Source organism: Crassostrea angulata, chromosome 9 (genome assembly GCF_025612915.1).
Source record: "Crassostrea angulata isolate pt1a10 chromosome 9, ASM2561291v2, whole genome shotgun sequence".
NCBI classification, from domain to species: Eukaryota; Metazoa; Mollusca; class Bivalvia; order Ostreida; family Ostreidae; genus Magallana; species Magallana angulata.
The window spans coordinates 8779159-8803655 of record NC_069119.1 but is presented as its reverse complement, the minus strand read 5'-3'; the positions used below and the strand labels follow the sequence as shown (position 1 = coordinate 8803655).

At 32.3% G+C, this 24497-nt stretch overlaps 1 protein-coding gene and 1 pseudogene across 1 annotated transcript in view; one reads left to right on the top strand and one right to left on the bottom strand.

Moving 5' to 3' along the window:
• The window catches only part of LOC128162963 (polycystic kidney disease 1 like 1-like), a 36410-nt pseudogene extending 19868 nt beyond the window's left edge, over positions 1-16542 (top strand).
• Positions 1-24497, bottom strand: part of LOC128162962 (uncharacterized) — a 46989-nt gene that overhangs the window by 9176 nt on the left and 13316 nt on the right. The window lies entirely within an intron of this gene.

Below are 24497 nucleotides of genomic sequence, written 5' to 3'. Positions count from 1 at the left end.
AGAAATGCATTTCTAATGATCTAATAAAATTTGAGAGTCAGTCGTAGAGTTATAAGCAAGATACAGGACTCACAATTCTTTGTCATGTAAACAAGACTCGTGCCTTGTTTTTGTTTACGTATGTTCAATATACCAGTAAAATCTTTGTCAAGCTAATTTGTCTATGTTCTTATTCATTTGAAGCACAAATAGACAGTTCTTAACGTTATTATAATACGCATACATTTTAGTTCTAAAACTGGAATTTTTACTTCAATATTCCAAACGTAAAAGAAGTTTTGTTTACATAGCAAAGAAATGTAAGCTCTGTAACTCCCTTATAACTTAACGAACGACACTCAAATTTTGCATGGTTGTTTATTAACAATGCCTTACTGAAGCATTGTAAACATTAAAATTGTAAAAATAATTTTTGACCAAAATCGTGACCATGTCCCTTTAATAGATCTGCATAAAAAAAAGTCGTCGCAATCAAAAGTTAGTTTTGGTACGCGGTCACAATAAAGTTAACATTTCTGACGCAAAGATGTTCTCTCTGCTTGATTGTCAATTTTTTAACATCTGAACGCATTATGTTTCACATGTATAATATCCATTTTATTTTTATCAACACATGTATTGTTTTTGACTGTAGGTGTTCCTGACCAAGGGGACGCAATACCTGGCGGACTATCACCTGTGGTTATCGCCCTTTACCTGTCCCTCCTATAGTCAGTTCACGCGGACCCAGAGGTTGACCTGCTGTCTGACCCTGTTCTCTGTCTACATGTGTCTGAACACCCTGGTGTACCACTTCACCTATAAACAGGTTAGAATGTATGTGGAGAACACACCTGTGTATCACTACATTCAATTAAGGCAAACTTTCTTTGATTTCATTTTTTGAGTCGATTTTCGAAATAAATAAAAAAAGAAATATTAAAAAAAATTCATTCGGTTAATCTGTTGTCCACGAGCTGTATAAATAAATCAAATTGCACTCATAAATTGTTATATTAGGTAAAGGAATGTTTTTTGAGTGTTTTGCTTGCTTTTTCAGTACCGCGGTGAGTTTGGGTTGTTGTTAGACCTGTCTTGGAATAGCGTTATTGTTGGAGTCGTTTGCTGTGTGGTAGCCATTCCATTGAATTTTGTTTTGTCCTTTTTATTCCGGAGAAGCAAGGTACGCGTTGGTTTCAAATTTAGATTTATTTCTACTAAAAAGTTCAACTTTTTTGAAAACGTACCAACAATTTGACTTAATTTAAACACTTAGTGCTGGAAATGTCATTGAAAACATACTATAATGAGATTAAAATTTCACTACTCAAGCAAATACCGATGAAATTTAAATGTAAAAAAAGTCAAACGTTTCTTTCAGACGCGACATATAAGTTTGTTAGCATATCTCGGCGCCAGATTATTTTAAATAACTAGTTAAATTAAAATTTTGTCAAAGGAAAGTTTAGAACAGTAAGATAATTGGATTAGACGATGCAATGTGGTTAAAAAGATCATTGTTTTTTACATTCATTATTATTTCAGCTGGTTCCAACAGCGCGTAGTAAAACCTCATTAGCAGAAGACAAAGATGAAGATGCGTATCCGAGCGGGAAACCGAACGAGAACTCACAGGAAGAGGAAACTGACACCTCGGCGGAAGTGGTCCAACCCATTATGACGTATTCCATACTTGATCAATCTATTTTGAACTGGCCAGTTATACAGGTATCTGTCTCAAACTGAAATGAAATGTCTAATGTTTAATAAGATGTTATTATACGGGGTCACATGACCGTGACGGGGTTTACTGTCAGCCGAAGTCTAAAACCGGAAGGCATGCATTGAACACATGAATTGAGTCTACGCGTAAGAAAATAGTGCAGAAAGTTTTCCGGCTTAGTTGGAATCAGGCTTCGGGTGAATTACATTGTAAAATAATGCATTACATGTACATTACCATTACTTCATGAATAAGGGCATTAAATAACCATTACCATTACTTAATTTTCTTGAAGTAATGCATTACATTACCATTACATGAGCAAAGTAATGCATTACCATTACTTTGTGAAAAGTCAATAAGTTTTAGAAAAGTAATTTAAAAACTAATTAAAGAGTTTTTGTAAATATTTCATAAATAAAACATGCTTAAAATATTTACAGGTTCATGTTCATGTTCACTATCAGGTTCAAATTTAATGACTTATACAAGGTTGCTGCACTGTAGTTCTAATTACCTATTAATTTTGCATGAAACGCAAATGAAGAAAAAACATGTCAGATAAGTCCGTCTTAAAAATCAAAATGGCGACCGTGACTAATTTTTTTATGCTCATTGTCAAAGTTCTTGGAATCTTATTGTAAAAAAAATTTATTTCTAACGGCAGGTGCCTGTGTTTGTTATCAGTATACAAATGTTCACTTTGTTTGTTAATTGTGAGTTTTCATAAAACTTTTATTACGGATACAGTCCGACTTGTGGATTTTCCCTTGGATCACAAAATTGAATAAATCTAATGATTAAAATTATCTACTTTGATATAGTTGTTTGATTTTCTCGGTTAGTAGTATTTTTTTTTATTTTCCTTGGGGTCTTATTTTACATAATATACCGTTGTGTCAATTTTCTACAATTATAAAGGCCGGGATTGAGTAAAATTTAGACAAAGTATCGGACAATTGCAAAAATGCCGAATTAACATAGATTGTAACAACTTTTTCAAACTAGTAAATTTTGGAAGCATATTCGAGGAAATCCAGGACAATTACAAATTCAAACTTTCAAGACCCTGTCTTTCAGTACTCTCAGTACTTTGATTTTGATATTTTGTCCTACAGTTAACGAGGCCGGGTCTAATTTTTTCTGCCCTAGATTTTTTAATGAATTTTTTTACAGGAATTCCTACTGATATGATTATAATTTTAAGATAAAAAAATAAGACATTTACCACACCGTTTGTTCAAGGGGTCATCTCAAATTTTGTTAATTTTTAACATAGGATCCTATGGGATTTTGCTTGAAATGTATCAATTTTGCACATTTTTTGCATATTTTTTTTAATTTCTGCCCTAGGGATTTCTTTTTCTGTTCTACATATTAAAGTTATTGGTTAAAGGCATCAAATGGTCAAATAAAAAAAACCTTTTACCTCCTGGTTTGTTCCAGGGGTCTTATCAAAGTTGTTTTTTGTATGCCCAATTTCCAAGTTCGCCAGATAATGGCTATTTTTTATTTGACAAAGACGGAAATGGTGATCTTTATAGTAATATTAAAACATTCAGACACATTTAAGTAATAAATAAATATATAACATCGCATATTAAGGGTCATTAATATAAAATACATGGTTATTGTCTTGAAATATATGAATTAAGCTATATTTAGGCGGGTTAAGAAAACGTGACAGAGGGATAGGCTTGCTGAACCCTCTTCATGTTTTAGAACCGAGCCCAAATATAGCTTATACTTCGAGACATTTACGTTTATTCCACAGTATAATATTAATTTTACGCATCAAACGAGCTATTTTCAACAAATTTCGCTGAATATCTGAAGTTGAAACTATCACGCCATGGCGTCAACAAAGCAAAAAGATGACGTCACAATACAAATGAAACGCTGCACGAAAGCGTGCGTACTCGTTCTGTACTCGGTCTCGTTAAAAATAATTTTTAAAACTGTATTCACACAGGCCTGTTTACAATTAACCAATGACATATTGCAAAGTACAAAATATTATAAAATACAATAAAGTAAGAGCAGAAATGTTATGAAAACAACCAGTTTTAGCAAATTGATACCGGTATATCATACGTAAACAACTTATTTATCAATTCAATCCTTATAACTAAAATTGCTTGTGAGCTGTGAGACAGATAAAGTGGTAATTGTATAATTGTTATAATGATAATATTTACGCCAACGTTCTTGTTTGTTTTGTTTCATATAGAATTGGGCACAAAAACAATGGATCAAGCGACAACAAACTGTCAGCAAGGAGAGTCAGAGTTCACAGACTGAGGCCCTTCTCAGTAAATGTAGGTATCTACTCAGTAAATGAATGTATCTACTCAGTAAATGTAGGTATCTACTCAGTAAATGTAGGTATCTACTCAGTAAATGTATTTAATTACTCAGTAAATGTAGGTATCTACTCAGTAAATGTAGGTATCTACTCAGTAAATGTATTAAATTACTCAGTAAATGTATTTACTAACTCAGTAGTAAATGTATGTATCTACTCAGTAAATGTAGGTATCTACTCAGTAAATTTATGAACTTACTCATTAAATGTATGTATCTACTCAGTAGATGTAGGTATCTACTCAGTAAATGTAGGTATTTATTCAGTAAATGTATTTTCTAACTCAGTAGTAAATGTATGTATCTTCTCAGTAAATGTAGGTATCTGCTCAGTGAATGTACAATAAATTTATGAACTTACTCAGTAAATGTATAGTTATTTACTAAAAAAATGTATTTACTAACTAAGTAGTAAATGTAGGTACCCACTCAGTAAATGTAAGAACGTGTTCAATAAATGGAGGTACCTACTCAGTAATATAAGAACTTGTTCAATAAATGTAGGTACCCACTCAATAAATGTAAGAACTAGTTCAATAAATGTAGGTACCTACTCAGTAAATGTAAGAACGTGTTCAATAAATGGAGGTACCTACTCAGTAAATGTAAGAACGTGTTCAATAAATGGAGGTACCTACTCAGTTAATGTAAGAACTTGTTCAATAAATATAGGTACCTACTCAGTAAATTTAAGAACTAGTTCAATAAATGTAGGTACCTACTCAGTAAATGTAAGAACGTGTTCAATAAATGGAGGTACCTACTCAGTAAATGTAAGAACGTGTTCAATAAATGGAGGTACCTACTCAGTTAATGTAAGAACTTGTTCAATAAATATAGGTACCTACTCAGTAAATTTAAGAACTTGTTCAATAAATATAGGTACTTACTCAGAAAATGTAAGAATTTGTTCAATAAATGGAGGAACCTACTCAGTAATATAAGAACTTGTTCAATAAATGAAGGTACCTACTAAGTAAATGTGAGAACTTGTTCAATAAATGTAGATACCAACTCAGTTAATGTATGAACTTGTTCAATAAATATAGGTACCTACTCAGTAAATTTAAGAACGTGTTCAATAAATGTAGGTACCTACTCAGTAAATTTAAGAACTTGTTCAATAAATGTAGGTACCTTCTCGGTAAATATAAGTTCTTGTTCAATAAATGTAGGTACCTTCTCAGTAAATGCAGATACGTGTATTTACTAAAACACTGTAGATAATTTTTCAAAAAATGTAGAAACGTATTCAAATGATGTAGGTACATTGTACTTTGAGAAAAAACTAAAGCTCTAAAAATTAAAATTGATTTTCTTATGTTCGTTTTAAGAACCCTCTGCCATTTGGTTTTAAAAAAAGAATATAAACTGCTATCTAAAGCATATGTATGTAATAAATCCAAGTACTGTAAACGCTAGGTTAGCACAAGAATAAGTATTTGAAAACTTCAATAGCATGTAAATTCCTTCTTTTAGTAATGCCAATTTTTATTAGTATTCAACAACAATAACTCCACAGACAGAACGTTAAAAAATCTTCAGTTGCTGCTGCCTGTTTGCTAAGACACTTTGAAAAATGCGCAGTTTATTTTTTTCAATAAACCATGAATTCTAGAGACTTTTTGTTTGTTTGTTTTTAAAGACATTTTTTATGTAGTTAATTATATTTATATCGCAAAGCAAGACACACAGAAACTATTATAGTTAGTTAGCACTAGAAAATTAGAGAAAAAAAGGTTAATAGTTAACAATGACATACGAAAATAAAGACAATTTTCTGTCACATTTTCATCAGTGATAGGTTCAGAGACGGACATGGCTTCCAGCGGTTTCGAGGATTCTAACAGTACAGAGCCCCAACCACAGATGACCCTCAGTTCTACCAACAGCAGCGTCAAGAACAAGACAGCGTCAGAGAGCAGTCAAAGCTCGGCCAATTGTCCAGGTGAGTCAAAGTAGATCTAAAACATTAAACAAACTTGAGATTCTTTGTTCTATGGTATATTTTGTTAATACTTTATGAAAAAAAAGTATCTGTTAAGTATTGTAGAAATTATATCAAAAAAAATCTTAGCAAGAAATTTAGATATTTAAGTAAATTCAATTTGTAAAAAACCCTGAATAAGCGGAATATAAAATCCAATCTAAGCAATATTTCATCAGGTGAGTGATTTGTTCTCATAAACGGTGACGAGGAATAATTTAGAGATAGGTACAACACTTACCTATACATCGACATACCTGTGTTTATCAAAAAAGTATTTAACAACGTAATTTATATTTCAAAATAATACTTGTTATAGAACGGCGAAGGATAAATTAGTACCTGCAAATGGTTTCATTGAAGTAAGGAGCTTCGAGTACTACTGAGAAGATTTCCAACTTATATCATAAATTGATGATCATTTGCACATCGCAACATTGATTTCTTCGCTTGCCCGTTACATGTAACATCTATTATAGCATTTTGTATGAACACCTTTTTTTAGCTCCGTCTAAGAAGAACCCCAACTCTCGTCTGCTCCTGCCCACGTGGATGCAGTACGTCACGTGGTTTCTGTGTGCCATCATTATCGTCTGTTCCACGGTTCTGACGATTTGGATCGGTTTCCGGTTTGATGAAGTCCGTAGCATCCTTTGGCTGCAGTCCCTCTACATCAGCGTGTTATTCTGTATATTCGTCGTCCATCCAATCCTGGTCAGTTGATATTCATTGCGTGTTCTATTAAAGAGATTGAACACTCAACAATTTAACCATCAGATGTACCTCAAGGAGGCTGGGTGGTCAATAAATTAACCATCATATCTGCCTTAAAAGAATTAGATACACACATGTATATATTTATATATTTTACGACATAAATTATGTTAATTTGTTGACAAGATAGAACAAATTCAAACATTTTTGGTTTAGAATATGAATGTTCCCTTCTACTGTAACTGAATATTTCATCTGCAGGGGGAAAATGAAGACTTACAGTGATTACGACCATCTAGCACTCTTAAGCAAGCGTCAAATTTTATATTTGCCTTTTAATAATTAATTTTTTTTAAATTATAGATTTATCTGGTCTAACCTTTTAAAGCCTAATTTTGTTCAAGTGTTTTTATCTGCCTATCTTGGCTGGTTTTTATAATATACTCGAAATTATGCATTTATCAACGGAAAAAATATCATTTTCAAAACAGAAAATCAAAGAATTTCAAAGACTTCATGTCCGTAACAAAAGTTTTTGCTTTTATTGTTTCATGCTCTATTTTTTTTTAATTTGATTGTTTTGAAATTTTTTTATTTTAATTAATAGATATTCATTGCGGTATTGTACACTACGATACGGTATCGGTGTGATCCCAGCATCCTGGACCATTATGAAGAATCCTATTTCGGCGAAAACGCGGAAAGGGAAATATTCCGCAGAAAAAAGGAACAGTCGTGCGAGAGTTGGAGCGAGTCAGAGGAGTTAGACAAGGTGATTTTTCATTTAAAAATATTCAGAATAATAGGATATTCTCAAAACATTATTGAAAACTGCTTTGCTTTTCACTTCCCTTATGAAAATTTAAATGTTTAACTTATTAGTTGTGTTGAAAAACATGTATTTTGGGTTTGCTTTTTGTACCGTTTGTCAATTTAACTGTATGATATAATAGCGCTATTGATCTGTCTCTTCAGGCTGTAGCTGCGCGGCAAAGATCCCGGTACCTGCGGTTTGCTAGGCCTCCACAGGAAAAACAGCTTATTGAATCCAGAAAAAAAGTCATGAAGGAGAAAAAACCGCTCACAATACTGTTGTACGTTCACAGTTTTGATTGAATAGTTTTTAATTAACATATCGGTATTTTTAAAAAAGAAACTTATTTCTTAAATTGAAGTCTAGAGAAATGCTTCATACTTATTCTTTGATGTATATTTCCTGTATATTCATTTTAGGAGCAATTTGTTAAAAATAAGGTCTATCTTCTTTTTTTATTAATTTTGCGCCAGTCATTTTTGGTGAATTTTAAAAAGTAGGATGTTTGACACAATATGGGACATACATGTACATGTAATTTCTACAAGTTACATATCATCATTTTGCGAAATATAAAAAAATGCCAAAAAATACGTAATATCATAATATATTCCGATTACTATGCGATGTATTTCATTTTGTAGAGATATAGTTTCCCTAGTAGTCACTTTCCTCATCGTTCTTGTTATGGCGTATGGCAAAGATATCAGTCCAGAATACCATCTCAACAAAGCCGTAACAGACCATTTTATCAGGTACCTTTAATAAGTATCTCTTAAAACGTTTATTTTAAGTATTACTTAACACAAGTTTCATCCCTAGACTTTAATTTCACATACTGCCTTTAGAAACATTTTGAAACAATGCTATTTTTATTTTTATTACCCCCGCAAACGAAGTTTAGGGAGGTATATTGGTTTCACCCTGTCCGTCTGTCTGTCTGTCTGTCCGTCTGTATGTAGACGCAACTTTGTCTCCCTATAGAATTTTTTACTACTGCATGGAACAGTTTGAAAATTTGTACATATATTGATCACCATCTGAAAATGTGCACCTGCAATTATTTTAAAGATCAGACAAGATTTATTGATTCTATGACAGTTTTCATTTTCCTTATTCTATGTATTGTTCACTGATGTAGAAAAGTAAGGGAGGTTATCCTTACATATTTTATTAATTAATTAATAGTATTAAAACGTTCTAAAATATATTTATATAAATACATCCAGATAAAGGTTTTTTCTTTTTGTCTTAACTAAATCTATTTTTTCATAAGTATTCGATCAACTGACAATGCCAAATTTTTGTTTGTCAATGATAAATTCTAAGGAGCTAATAAGAACATCAAAGACAAGTGTGGCTGAATTCATTTGTCCCAAGGGAGCCATTGTCTGAGCCATGGTTTAGATGGAGCATGTGTTTAGGGAAAATTGATAATCTGTAAAATGGGCGCTGGTTTTAGGACTATTTTAAAACTGTTTCATGTAAACCAAAAGTTTCTGTCATAATAAGGAAATAAATAATATCATTATTAATAAAGAAGTTTTTTTAGAAGTTGTTTAAATTTATTAGTCAAGTAAATTGATGAAGTGAACCTATAGGGCATTAATTTAAATATAAAATTCAAAATTACTGATATGATTGTAGTGTTTTGGCAATTTTAAAATTGTTTGTTATATTAATTTTTTTTTACATATTTTACATAGTATGGTAATTATGGTAATGTTTTGGGAGTTTATTAAATTTAATAAGCTCATCAAGGAAAATCATAGTCTTATGGGATCAATTTTCTGATATGGAGTTCCATTGTACCATAGGAGAAAGTGAGGAAAATTTGAAACAACCAATTGCATCTGTCAAGACTCTTATTAGTAAGATATTCAAAGTTTTATCAACAGAAGAGCCTTGCTTGGCTACCGGTATTTCCATTTACTGCAAAGGGAGGGGTTATTGTCATTTTGTTGGTTTTTCTTTAAAACAACTTAATAAAAAGAAATATCATCAGATACATAAATTTGTAAATGTTTTACTTTTATACATATGTATTTACAGTGAAATTCTGACAATTTTGATTTTAATTGTTCTTTGTAAACTAATTTTTTTTTTAAATTCTAAAATTTATTTACTTTTATGTGCTCCAAACCTGTATTATTCAATTCAATTATTGTCCCATTTGAAATTAGCCTTGCGGGGGTATTAGTCCCATTAGGACAATTCTAGTTTCAAAATAATTTTCAAATAATTCAATTAACCTCAGATATTGTTTGATTCCATTGGAAAAAAGTAATGTATTTTATAAAGAAAGGTAAGCGTGACATACATGTATATCAGATGGTTTTTTTCTGTTGAAGAAATGGTTCTCCAAATTTTACATCAATAAAATTCAGACAGGAATGGTATGGTTGGGCTTCAACAACATTTATGGAAAGTATCTTTAAGGAAAATCCAGCAAGCAAACAGGTACCAGTATATATTGCATCAAAATAATTCATATTTTAAAAAGCGCAGAGTGGTTCTTTCTAATTGAACATTAATATCCTTAGACACGTTTGCGTACAAATTAAAATTTCAAATATTGCTTCTCTAATACCTGAAGCAGGTGCGCACAATCTTTTAAATGTAATTAATATATGATTCATCAACTTACGTGGTGATTTAGGTCGTGGATTTCCCACGTTTAATAAGTCTGAAAAGTGAACAACCGATGATGTGTCTGGGTGACGTCTTACGTACGTACATTTAATAATTTCATGATTTCATGAAACAAGTAGGAGTTAAGGAAACCTTTCTCTTTCCAATGAGAATTAAGAGTTTCTCGAAATTTCTTTCTGCATAATACAAATATGCAAACCAAAATGTAACACACGTCAGTTAAAATATAATAGTATATAAAAAAGTGCCTGTTTGGGAGGGTAACAGTTGAAATTGACACCCCGAGGAAACCATTGTCAACCCGTTGCTAAGTGTGTTGCTAACGCTGAGGGTAATAGAACGGATTATCAACCGCGTCTAAACCAATCAGATTTCAGTATTTAACATGAAAGTATAATAATATTAAATGTATTAGTGTTAACAGCAAGCTTAAACACAGATTGTATGTTCTGAACGCCATTATCATGAAATAAATACTTTTCTCTCTTTTGCTTCAGAAAAGAGTGTTGCAAGGTTACATCATCGGACACGTCCGGTTGCGAAAGGTCAAGGCAACAGAAAGAGAATGCGCGGCCATAAACGATATGCCTTACCTCTCATTAAAATGCAGAATTATTTCTATAACTCGATCAAGTGAACCCGAGAACTCTACATTCCAGTCCAAATCTTCTCCATATTTGTTGTTCGGTCGACATGGTATCTATGACAACTCTGGTCACGTGATTAAGCTAAACCATTCAAGGTATTTTTACTGTAACATTTTACTTCCATACAGTGTGTAACAAATTGTCGTTCTTTTGTATTTTGGAATATTTTTAGTCTTAACACTAACAAATGGAAAGAAAAAATTGCTTTAAAGTCAAGTCTGGATTTTTAAAACTCTCATTTTAGCATTGTTCTTCGCCTTTTTCTCTGTTGTTCGTTTCTAATTGAACTTTTAATTTAACTATTGGAAAAAAAATCTACAAAAAATACATAAATATCTTACAGCTCTGGTATAAATGGTGTTTATCGCGAAATAAATGACGTTACAGGAACATAGACCATCATGAATATGTCATTTTTCCTCCTCGCATTTGTAGGAATGAGTCCGAGCTTCAGATTCAGAGACTGGCCTCCTCTCAGTGGATGGACGACTTCACCAAGGCCGTGTTCGTGGAGTTCACTCTCTTCCACCCGTCCACTGGCCTCTTCACCTCCGTCATTCTGTACCTGGAAATTCCGGACACAGGCGGAGTGACCCCAGGTCACAGTATCAGCTCCACCTATTTGTTCAAGTATACGTCAGGGACAGATAACTTCCTTCTTTTTTGTGAGGTATAACGTCATTATATTTTTTTCAGAGTTTGTTAATACATATGTAGCAACATTTTTTTACATTATCAAGCTCAAAATTCTTATAATAAAAATGATTTCCCTTTAGATAATTTTTGTATGTTCTTTTGATCATATTTTCAGCTGCTTTTCATACTACAGACACTATGGAAACTGAAGATTGTTGTATATGACATCGTTAAACTACAAATGAAATTTCTACATTATGGTTGGAAAGTGTTACAGGTGAGAGAGAGAGAGACAGACAGACAGACAGACAGACAGACAGATAGAGAGAGACAGACAGACAGACAGACAGACAGACAAAGAGAGAGGGAGAGAGAGAGAGGTGCAATTTTAAGCACAGTTCTCGAATCATTTGCATTAATTGGCAGTCTTCGTAAATAATTGAAGGTAATTTTTTAAGGTATACCTGTTAATGATTTTTTTTTACTAAAAAAAATTATAGAATTTCAGTAATTAAAGGACTATTTAACGTAACATTTGGAACAAGTAGTCATGGTATAGAAGTTATACACAAATCTGACACCAAATTATTCGAGTGTTCCTGGTTTACAGGGTGTTTTAAGCCTGGTGTCCGTTGCGTACATCGGTTGTAACATCTACAGATTCATATTGGTTTCTAATGTTATTGAACAACAGAGGACGACATACAACGAGGAGTTCGTGGATGTCTCCTTTGTTACATTCTGGGACGAGGTATTTATTAAAACCTATTGTATTAAGTAATGTGGCTTTATCAGTATTCGTGGGCATCAGATTTTGTGGTGAAAATGACAGTTTCGAGTGTATTTTAAATCATGATGGCTATTGCTCCTATCAATACATTAGGTTTTGGATATTACATAACAATATTACACATTTATTCTCGTTGATCAACTCGACAAAGAAATCCAAGAAAATTATTATGATGAAATTACGTACGAGTATTGATAGAATCCCTGTACATTTTGATGGCAGTGTAGTATTTTAATTCACTGTAACAATGACAAAGAAACATAAAAAATGATAGTTATTTATCATCATTTTCAAATTAGAAAAAAAAATCATTGTAATCGAGATTTTATTTGGAAGAAAAATAAAATACTATAGAAATACAACGCCTGTTCATATGAAAGTTTGTAGTTATTGTTAAACTTTTCTTTCAGATGTTGCGGTGTATGGTTGGCTTTATCCTGTTTGTAGTCATTTTGCAATCTCTGCGACTTCTGAGATACGAGCGATTGTTTCTTCTATTTGGAAAAATATACAGCCGTGCCCATAGAGAGTTGAAAGTGTTGGCGGTAATGCTTTTTGAATTTAGAGATTCCTCTTTGATATTTCTCAATCATATTATAGAATTAATATTTAGTTAGAAACTTGTGATTGGCAACGTTTTTAAAATGAAACTTGTTCCCGACCGGCAAAATCGAAATTTTTAATATATCAAACTAAATTGACTTATTTGTTGATTCTGCTTTTTGTGTTGCTACTGGGGTTTGCTGCTCTTGGCCATGCCTTATTTGGTGCCTTTTTCTTCGGTTTTGTGGATATGTGGAGCAGTATTTTTACAGTGTCGGCCATACTGTCTGGGCGCTACGTTGATCTGACCTCTGAACCCTCTTTGATACACGCTACCCGGATGTTTATATTTTTCATGACTGTATTTGGCCTCGGTCTTTCCACAATTTACGTAAGCAACTGTTTATATTTCATAATCCTATGTATACTAAAAAAAATGGAATATTCAAATATGTTTGAACACACATAGCTTTCCCACATAGCATGTAAATTGTAATGTAAAATAAAATGATACACTCTCTTGTTTCAGGTTGTTTCTTTCTTAACGTTTCGTTTTCACGTGACAAAAAGGCGGCAGCATAAGATGCTAGCTTTAAGTGGACCGGAAACGCTAACGTACTACTGGCGCATGCTCCATCAGCTGGCGGGGTTTAGAACGGTTGATACTAGCATGGAATCTGAATCCGAGTCAGACAATACTTTGCCACCGGTAGAATTTTTTTTCTCTACTTTAAAATAACCATGCAGTGTCTATCAAGTCAAGCTTGTTAAGCTTCAATGTATATTCTATTCATTATTTTTTTAACTAAGGCCACTATGATACTTGTACAGCGTCACAATTTAACTTTGAAAACTATCCGACGGTGGTATTAGGTGCTTTGCGAAAATTAATCTTAGATTATACAAAAAAGAATAGTTCAAAATCGTTTTAAATTACAGTAACCATATGATAAAAAAATTGTAATGTACAGGTATAGATGTTCTACACCTTTCTTATAATTTTACATTTACTTCTAGGAGTTTACAATGGCTGAGATCGAATACCAAGTGGACGAGCTATTCTACAGAATCGCCGCTTTATCCGGATCCCACACTTTACCAGAAAAACCCACCAATTACTTCACGGATTCGGACGGAACCTATGGCGCGGGGGATGACGGGATATCCAGTGCAGGATCTGAGGTACAGAACCCATACTAAAGTTCATAGACATAGACGTAAACTTAGACGAAGCGTACGTTTTCGTCTAAAACGGTATTCACAAAATGACGTTGACGTAAAAATTACGTCAAAACCTAAACCTACGTCTAAAAGTAGCTAAATTAATACCATTTCAAGTGTTTAGAACTTTAATTTTACGTCACTCGTAACTTCTTCGTCTACGAATTTTAGTAAATACGGGTACTGATCTATATTGTAATTAGTGAATGAATTGCACTTATGTAATAACAGCGAAATCACACATTTGCATAACAATATCTAGGAAAATGATGATTATTTTTAATTGTAATAACCCATCCCCCTTCATGAGATGTATGAAACTACCGTTGACAAGAGATTTTGAATCCATATAATGTTTCAGGTGTTGCTTTGCAATATAATAAGTAAACGTAATGGAAATATGACAATTCCTTATGGAAAAAAAATTCCAGTGAGATATATTATATTTTTGTGTTCCTCTTTGATGCCTTGAAGGATAATAATTCTGCAAAAAAAATCATAAAAACATGCAAGATGTTTGTTTCATAAGGATTTATGTCACTGTATAATACTATTTGATATTGTTTTATCAAAACAAGCGAGTTTTTTTGGTTGAAAATTCATCATCCTAGAAGAATTTAAAATCGTTCTGAACTAATTTAAAACAAATAGAAATCGGAGTCCCTATACACTGTGGAACATTCTAAATGTTTCACATATTTTCCCCAAATAGAATTTTATGAAATCAAGGCTAAATATATCATATTTAAGATAAGAAATGTAAGTTTCTAAAGAGAAAAACGTTTTGGAATTGAAAATTCGCCGTGGACTAGTACAAATAGCTACATTGGCAGTGGCTTAATTCTCCAATTTGAACTAATTCAGGTTCATGATGAAGAGAGACTTGAACACCGTGTTCACAAAATTGAAGACAACCTGTGTTCAAAGGAGCCCTACTTAGCACAGCTTTTTGGAACAGATAGTTTATCAAAAGACCAGGAAAATCAAATCAGGTTGGCTTTTTTTTTTTACCAAGCAAACACTAGCAGTAAATGTATTAATGAAGATAAATTTAAAAGACAATATCATATTGGAAAGACAAAATTCCAAATCGTTGTAATTTAAATATAATTGATATTAAATATATTTAATGTTTGCATTGGTCATTGTTTCAAGGTCGCATCTAGAACTAGAGATTTTCCGCCAGCTACAGATTCAAAGACAAATAGGGGAAGAAAACGAAACCATTGGTGCAGACCCAAACACGAGGGAGCAAGGTAATAAACTGAGTGTATTAATTGCAAACTGCATAAGAATTTGGATAGTGAAAATTGATACTATCGTTAGTTTATATTATCAGCTTTTTGTGATCTAATATATATTTAAAAGGCTTATGGATCTTTATATGAAAGGCTATAATTATTTTAACCTAAAAAATCATACAGCATAATTTTAAAAATCGAATAACATGTAAATGCAAAATACCTAACACGTTTGTGCTTGAAAACTGATTAAGCATTGGATGAATATAAGTTGATACAGAAATATAGATATAATTGTAAAGATACCAGTATAATTTGTTTTTGAAGACACACCAATCTTTTTCAGACTGCAAGCCTTTTAGCATATTTTTAAAAAATTATTTTGTTTCAGAAACCTCACCACAAACAGAGCCAAAACCAGGAACAAATAATCCTGGCAAATTAAAAATAGAGGAGGCTAGTATTTCTAATCTTAGGGACAAAGAGACGTGTCCATCGAGCCCTGATTCACCAGAGTCGGTGAAAAACTCAACAGAGAAGACGAAGAAACCAGCGGTAGGGGAAGCATCACCTGAACTATGTCAACCCAATGCAAAACCAGTTATCAAAGCTCAAAAATGTATGAAAAAACCAGAGTTGCCCGCAAAACCAACTTTCATAAACCCCGGAACATCTCGAGGAGGACCATTACATGAAATTCATAAGCCGCAAATAATCAGTAGTCCTACATTACGTCAGCTAAAGGCAGATAAGTTTGGCATTCGTGGAGAAAAAGGCGGGGCCAAAGGTGAAAGTAACAGCGGAAGTAGTATTACTGAATCAAGTTCCGGTTCTGAACAAAACGCTCTACATGGCCACGTGACAGCAATGGGGAAACGGAACTTGCGTAAAACAAAGTCACGTGGCAAAGGAAAGGGACCAGTTAATTTATCTTCAGTTTTGTTAGACGAAATTGAAAGTGAACTTCAGCAAAGAGAATGTGCAAGTGTAACTGACGATAAGTTCGTTATTCTTGAACAAGAAGTGTTGGAAGACATTGATGATGAAAATTTAAATGCATAAGATGCGTCTGAATTTCTAGAGTTTCTATTACAATTGTACTAGGTTTTTATAATAAAAGTTTTGTGAGAGAAATTGACATCGTTATAGTAACAGCTGAATTCATCAGTAAAAGAAAACTAAAATCATTACCATTCCAAATTTAAATGTCAAGTTACTATATTATATATCATTTTACGTTATACATTATGAAAAAACAATTACTCATCTGAATATCACTAACGAAAGATCTCTGATTAAGAAAAGAAGACGTCTGATTTTCAATTATCTTTTAAGAATTATGTGTCGTTTTTGTTGATTTTTATGCTCTTGCTGAATTCGTTTACAACTCTACATATACTTCTTTGACAGCTAGGAATATGTATCTCCGCAAAAAATCGTCAAAACTGGCAAAGATGGTAACCTGGAAGAGTCAATACGATTGCGAAATGAAATGTTGTACATTTTATTTAATTTTTGCACGCATAGTCATGTACGTTGTAGGTATGAATAAAAAAGGGGAAACGAGTTTTATTGGCAGTGTTAAAGTCAATATGAAAAGAAAAAAGTCTTTTCTCATTTACTTGTTGAGAATACCCAAACTTATTAAGTATTGTAAAAATTAGATATGAACTGATAGGTTACAGTCCTTCGTGGGCCATCTGTTAATTGAAGGAGTGAGTTAATACTCTTTAGTGTTAATGTGTTTGGTGAGACTGTGTTATTGCGCAGTACACAATGTCTCATGGGTAAATTGCGTTTCTACGGGTGTTTTGCAATATACTCTCTCAAATGAAATTTTCAACTTACTTGTGAAAAACTACAAAGGATATAATCTTACTTGTACTAAGTCAAAATACAGACTTATTTACCCACACATTTACACTGTACGCAGTCATAAAAACAATTGCGCATCATTTGATTAAAAATTCAGTCCATATATTGAGTGCGTTTTCTCCTGCGTATGTTTTTCTCTAGCATTCTTTCTGAGAAAGGGATTAATGCTTGTTATTTTAAAATGTATAATCTAGTTTTGACAAGTAATTAAATGAGGGAAAAGGTGATCCACTCCTCATTAAAACTTTAAGGAGGCAATATTCATGTATAAACTTTTTTAAACAATTTCTTTTTCAACACATCTCTACATTCTTGAAATATAACCTATATATATAAGCAGCCTATGGACTGTGATGAGTACGTTTGATTTGTGCAGTTGGTCATGCATGGATTTCATTAACAAGGTTTTGAATTCAAATTCTAAAATATCAACGTATATATATTGCTCTTGTCGTTGTTTTAAATGGTTAAATTACAATAACAGCATAATCAATAGCAAGAATCAGTTCGCTATATTGTGTTTTGGAAGGAACCAACAATTATACTTCAAGGTCGTCAAGAAGCTGAAGTTTTATCCCAGGCGAAAAACTGCGTATATTGTAGACAAATTGTCTAGAAACAAGGATATGATGTACGACAAACCGTTAACTATTAATTGCCACCATAAGTGACAAAGACTTTTGCGTATATCGTATTTTACATGCACAAGTACTGTATTCATTCTAATGTTTACGAATAATGGTACACTTTTTTCTTTTCTGTTTTTTTTTTTACTTGTTTAAACAGTTCACCATTGATAATAAGAGGCGTCCGAGTTTGTGGCCCACCAAGGCCGAAAACTGTTGTATATTATTTTTTGATATATTGAAGTATGTGAACAATTTATATTAAAAAAAAAATATACCGTAAATTTTAACTGAAAACAAAACAAAAAACGTCGCCTATTCATTTATGATTTAAAATTATTCTGGAGACATTTCCTATTGTACTGAATCTAAATTAGGGCGAAAGAAATATCAATAAAAAATACACCAACTTTGGTTGATTGGACAAAATGTAATTTAATGAAGATGATACAAAAGGTATTTTATCAGAATAACAGAGAAGAACTGCTAATGAATTTAAAGTATCTGATAGTTTTCTCCGTATTCGTACTTATATTCTTACACAATATCTCCATATTTGATATTAATTAACACATACATTTATAACCAGAACTGCGTAGAGAATTCAGGAAAGGTTATTATGCATTGGACATTACCTAAACAAGTGATTGGATTTTTTAAAGTGGTTAGCACATACAGATTAAGCGTAATGGCATACGACCGAAACTACGCAACCGAATGTTTGGCCAAAGAGCTACGGTAACCAATGAGGAATCAAAGTATTGAGATTACTGAAATATTTTGTTTTGTTTGTTTCGCTTTATACGTATACATATATTATGGACAGGAATTATCTTCTTAAAGTTCTACTTAATCATTATAATATAATGGTTGTTCTTTTACAAGGAGCATGTATTTATTCAGTTTTGACTCAGAATTTGGTAATAAATGAAACGACAATTGATGTTGCCAATTAACGTTATCGTATGTATATTTTACACTTGAATTATTTTGTGAACATAACATATGATTTATTTCTAGCTTTTCGTTCAACCAAAAAAAAATATGAAAAATTAGATGGGGTTTGATCTCTCCTTTTTTTGGTTATTTAACTAAAAAAACGAACACGTTTTTATGAAAAAAATTTTTAGCTAGTCTTACAGTACAATGTTGATTTATGTAGTGGTATATTTGAACTCTACAGTACCTTACATGCAATCTTCTTTCAAATATTCCCTACAAGCTTGCATACTGATTTTCGGTACTTTTCGAAGTTAGATTATTAGTGTTCATTACTGTTCTATAAACTAGATACCAAGTGGAGAATGTTCAAATCGGTTTCTATGTGTACCATCGTCTAAATTAGAATCTAGTTGGGCTGAATGGTTTCATGATAAATTATAATACATTTACAGATCTCAACGTTTTTAGAGAAAACTGTCAATTTTAATACAACCAATTACTTTGAATGAGTCATTTGCATGTCCAAATCGTTGTGACCTTTCCGGGAATTTCTACGCAGTTCTAGTTGTTTTAAGTGTTGATACAGAGACAGTGTGTAAGAATACATCAACAAATGCGGAGAAAACCAGCCAAAAAATGATTAAGTTAACAGCTTCAGATGTTCAATCAGGTTTGCCATCCTAGAATAACGAATCTCTTATTTCTAGATACATCTGTATAAGTTATACTTTTTTTGTTCAGTATTGAACATATTTGAAAGTTTTAAACACTTGCACGTACATGAAGACACTCATATATTTGAAATACATGCTTTTCGAAACTGCTTAATTATATTAATGAAAACTTTATTTATGTTTAACTTTCATTATAATACATGTATTTATTTCATTGATTCAAAACACTCCGAATAAAGCTGTTGCCGATTTATATATTCTCCAAACAAAACACCGTTTAAACAGACTTATTCGTATTGTAATTTAAAAAATTTTACTTTCTTTAATTGTTTACATTTAAATTATAAAAAAAAACTATGATTATATGATGCGCACATTTTACTTTCCGGCGGACGGGAGTTGTTTGATTTAATAAGATGTATATGTGTCCCAATATTAATAAGCATAAAGTTCAAATGTAGTTATGTGAAACTGGAAAAAAAAGTCTGACAAAAACAATTGAAAACCAAGAATTATGTGTGGAAGATTTAATTAAATTTAATTCTGTAGTTCTGAGTTCAGGATGAAAGACATAGGTATAATTTACCTTTAATCTTCTTTTTTTAAAAGAACAATGTAAGAATGTTTGTATGGTAAATGAAGTTAAATCTGACTCTGTAGTTCTAAATTCAGGAGTAAAGACTTAGGTATAATATACCATATGTATGATAAATGTACCTATCATACAGACCACAATGGATAGGACATTTTTTTCCTAAGCAAAATACTGCGTATATTGTAGACAAATTGTCAAGAAACAAGGTTGTGATGTTAAAGAAACTACGACAAACCGTTTACTGTTAATTGCCATCATAAGTGACAAAAGCTTTTGCGTATATCGTATTATCAACCTTTCTCCTATAAGCCCCTTTCACAATTGGCGCACGCGCACTTTACAACGCTTTGCGATCGGAATTTTTTAGATTCGCACGAGCTCTCTCATATGTTAAACGAGCTCTCGCATACGTTGCACGAGCTTTCGCATTCGTTGCATGCGTTTTAGTGTTCTCAAAATATTGGACATGCACACTATTCAGACGCGACCAAATGCAATCCAAATCATCGCAGTGCAACGCACGAACATTAGTACGAACGTTTTACAACGTTTTGTGTACTCGCAATAGTGATGCACGATTTCTAAAGGTCGCGAGATGAACCGCAGTTGTTTAAGCGCGTATTGTGCGACCATGAGACAGTATACATTTATTTCATGATGGTGAGGGAAAAATGAAAATTTATTTCTCCAAGAAAAATCATTTATTTCCCAATGGCATCACCCGAGGGAAATTTGTTTTTCTTGGGGGAATAGATTGATTACGTTGATTTCTAAAAATTGTTTGAGTTTTTGATAGCAATAACGTCTTGATTGTTTGATTTCCTCTGTTACTGTCTCACCTTTCTTTCATAATTTCGAATCATAGAGAGTTAAGTTGGTTTTGTGATATATAAAGAATCAGAATCATAATGATTAAATATTTTTTTTTTATCATACTTGTCTTCATCATATGCTCATATCGGCATCTTCAATTCTATGAAATCGCCCTGCCACGTGACTTTCTAAACCAATCAAATATAATAGAATAATCATATTGAGTTATAATAATAAATGTTGCTGCATCTTTGTTTCTTTTTGGGCGTCATGTTCTCTCTCTCTTTCAACTATGTCTACTGAAGAGCGTCGGAAATCGGCGGTATATATACCCCTCTGACTCGCACGAGCATTCGTACCATGGAACGCATTATAACACGTCCAATCGCATTGGCGCACGTTACATCGTCCGATCACCTGCCCTCTCGCACGATCTTATCGCATTATCTTTCAACAGTCGCTCTCATTGTACAACTGTTGCATATAGACGCAAGATATATCGCAAGATTTAATGCGTTTACATCGCACAACGCTCGTTTAGATCGTGCGAATTTCGTACGAAAACTTTTTTCAAATGCGATTATTTCGGCAACAGTTTAGGATTCGTATCTAATTTTATTGGTCGCACGAATATTCAGTCGCTTCTGGTCGTGCGCCAATTGTGAAAGGGGCTATAGAAAATGGTATTCTTTATTTTCATTTATTTTTAATATTGGTAATTTCTATTTCTTGCAACAACTAAACAGCAAAGGAACTAATTAATGACCATTGTAAACGTTTAGTGAATAAGGATTTTTATTCCAAAACTTTATTTTGTTTTACGAAATCCATTCTTATTCTGTAAAGAAGGAACATATTTGGCAGAGTGTATTATGGAAACAAACAATTTTTGCATAGTCTTTAATGGAAAAAACTTTTTTCAGAGTCTATTATAAAAAAAACCCACTTACTTCAGCGTTTCTGCATAGTTTAAAATGAAAGACACAATTTCTGAATAGTCTACAATGAAATAAATACTTTCATCAGAGTGTATAATGGAACACTTTATGTAGAGTCTGTATTCGAAAAAACAATTTTTGCAGTTTTTAATGAAAGAAACACTTTTTGTAGAGTCTTTTATAAAAAAAAAAACACTTGGTGGAGTCTATCATGGAAGAAACACTTTCTGTGGAGTTTAAATGGTAACACACTTTCCTTAGTGTCCGTAATGGACGAAACAGTATCTGAAGAGTTGTTTTTTTTTTATTGTGGATACATTTAAGCAAAGGTAGAAGCAGTTTCTGCAGAGTTTATAATGGAAGAAACACTTTCTGCAATGGACGAGACAGTTTCTGCAGAGTCCAAATGGAAAAAAAACTACTCTATGTACAGTTAATCATGGACTAAACACTTTCCGCGGAGTACATACACCTTCTCTGGAGTCTGTAAAGGAAGAAGAAACATTTTCTTCGTTGGCTGTTATGGAAAAAAAAGTTTCCGCAGTGTCTTTTATCATTTTATGAAGAGAGCTTTTTAGCAAAGGGAGAAGCAGTTTCTGAAGAGAATGAGTTAAGAGACAGTTTCAGCTGAGTGTATAATAGAAGAAACACTTTCTTATTAGGAGTCTATAATAGAAAAAACCCTTTCTGCAATGGATGAGATAGTTTCTGCAGAGTGCAAATGGAAGAAACGCTTTATGTAGAGTATTTAATGGAAGAAACACTTTCTGCGGGAGTTTATAATAGAGTAAACACTTTTTCAGTGTCTGTAATGGAAGAAACACTTTCTGCAGGGTAATTTTTAGAAGAAACGTTTCTAGCAAAGGAAGGAATTCAAACAGTTTCTGTAGGGTCTTATACGGAAGAAACATTTCTAGCAAAGAAAGTAACAGTTTCTGCAGGGTAATAATGGAAGAAACGCTGTCTGCAAAGGATGAAAGCACTTTCAACTGAAGAGTCTATAATATGAGAAAAATACTTTGTAGAGTCTATTATGGAATGACAATTTGTACAGAATCCACATTAAAAAAGAGTTTTTGCAAAGTCTCTAAGAAGGAACTGTTCATACTTTCGCAGAGTCTCTAAAGAAAGAAACACGTTTTCTAGAGCCTCTAATGGATTAAACACTTTTTGCACAGTTTATAATTTAAAAAAAATTCTTTCAAATGTTTTGTTCTTCTGGCGACTTCAAACTTTTTCATATTAAAACTATTAATCATTTAATACGTTTTCATAATTAAGAAAATGTTTTATCATTGGTTATATTTTACGGTTAATCAATGAAAGAAAACTGACGATATACAATAACTTTTAATGTGAAAAGTCTAATGACCGTCAATTATATTATTACGGGCCGCCGGAAGGCGGTCCATAATTTGATATACATTTAAATATTGTTACTGCGTTTCTGCGGGATAGTTCTTTTTTAATAGAATTAATATTATGCTTATTTTTATGAATTAAAAGTAAATTTTCATGTAGAAATATGTTTTATGTCTTTTAGAAAATATCACATAATTTTTGTTTTACTCGTAAATGAAAAGTAGGTCATACTTAGTAGATTGTCGTGTTTGGCGCGTTTTTATCGAGACTATAATCTATTCGGAAAATTTCGGAGTTCTTCATTCTTTTCAAAACAATGCCTCAGGATCAGTATGCGGGATATTCTAAAGACCTGAAATACTAAAGACCTGAATGTCATTAAATTCTATATAAATGATATATTTGAATTTCTATGTGTCGTGTCAAATAAAATGACTTTGTGTGTGTATTTATTATATTTCCATGTACAATGTGGTAGAAAATATCATGAAATGACATCCATATCAATAATTTACGCAAAAATATGACAGAAATGAATATTTGAATTGACTGGAAAATTTGAACTAATCCATTTCTATTTAATCTTGTGGTCCCTTGAAATCATATTAAACTAATGCAGTAAGTTTTCATTCAATACAATGCAACAACAAAAAAACCAAAATGGTTTGAAATACGTCATCTCCAAGAGAAAAAAAATGATGATTTGAACTTTGTATTAGAGTAAAGTACAAATCAATGTGTTCTCCATTACTTCACACTATGGCAATGATCATACAATTTCCGTTAGAAATGCTTACAGTAACGAACTCGATTCTTAATGATAATAGTAAAATGTTAAACTTCAAAACAAGTTGCTGAAAGTATATTAAAATTTACCATAAAAATTAGAACCACCAATTCTATTTTCTTCTTTGTGGTGTGTTTTTATGTAAACAACCAGTGATTCATAGAACAATTATACTGTTGTGGCCTATTTGACGCCTGCGTCAATATGATTTCTTGTAATTATTTAAATGCATGTACTACATTCTTGCTCTGCTACATTTGTTTGCTTGTTTCGAATATCGTATTTAATTCAAAATCAATACTCATAGATTATATAAAACCAAAACCAGTAAAGATAATCTGTAACGTTGTATGATTCATTCTCTTTATAATTTCTTATGCTGCAAATGGTATAAAAAATACTTTAATTCTGATAACTAATGAAGAAATTAAATGAAGAGACTACAATAGATTGGCAATGGTATTAATATAAAGACACTTGACAGCAAATTATTTTGTAGTTACATGTATTTCAGGAATATTGATAATACTGTACATTCTGGTTTGCTTTTTCTGATTTAAACAAATGCGAGAAA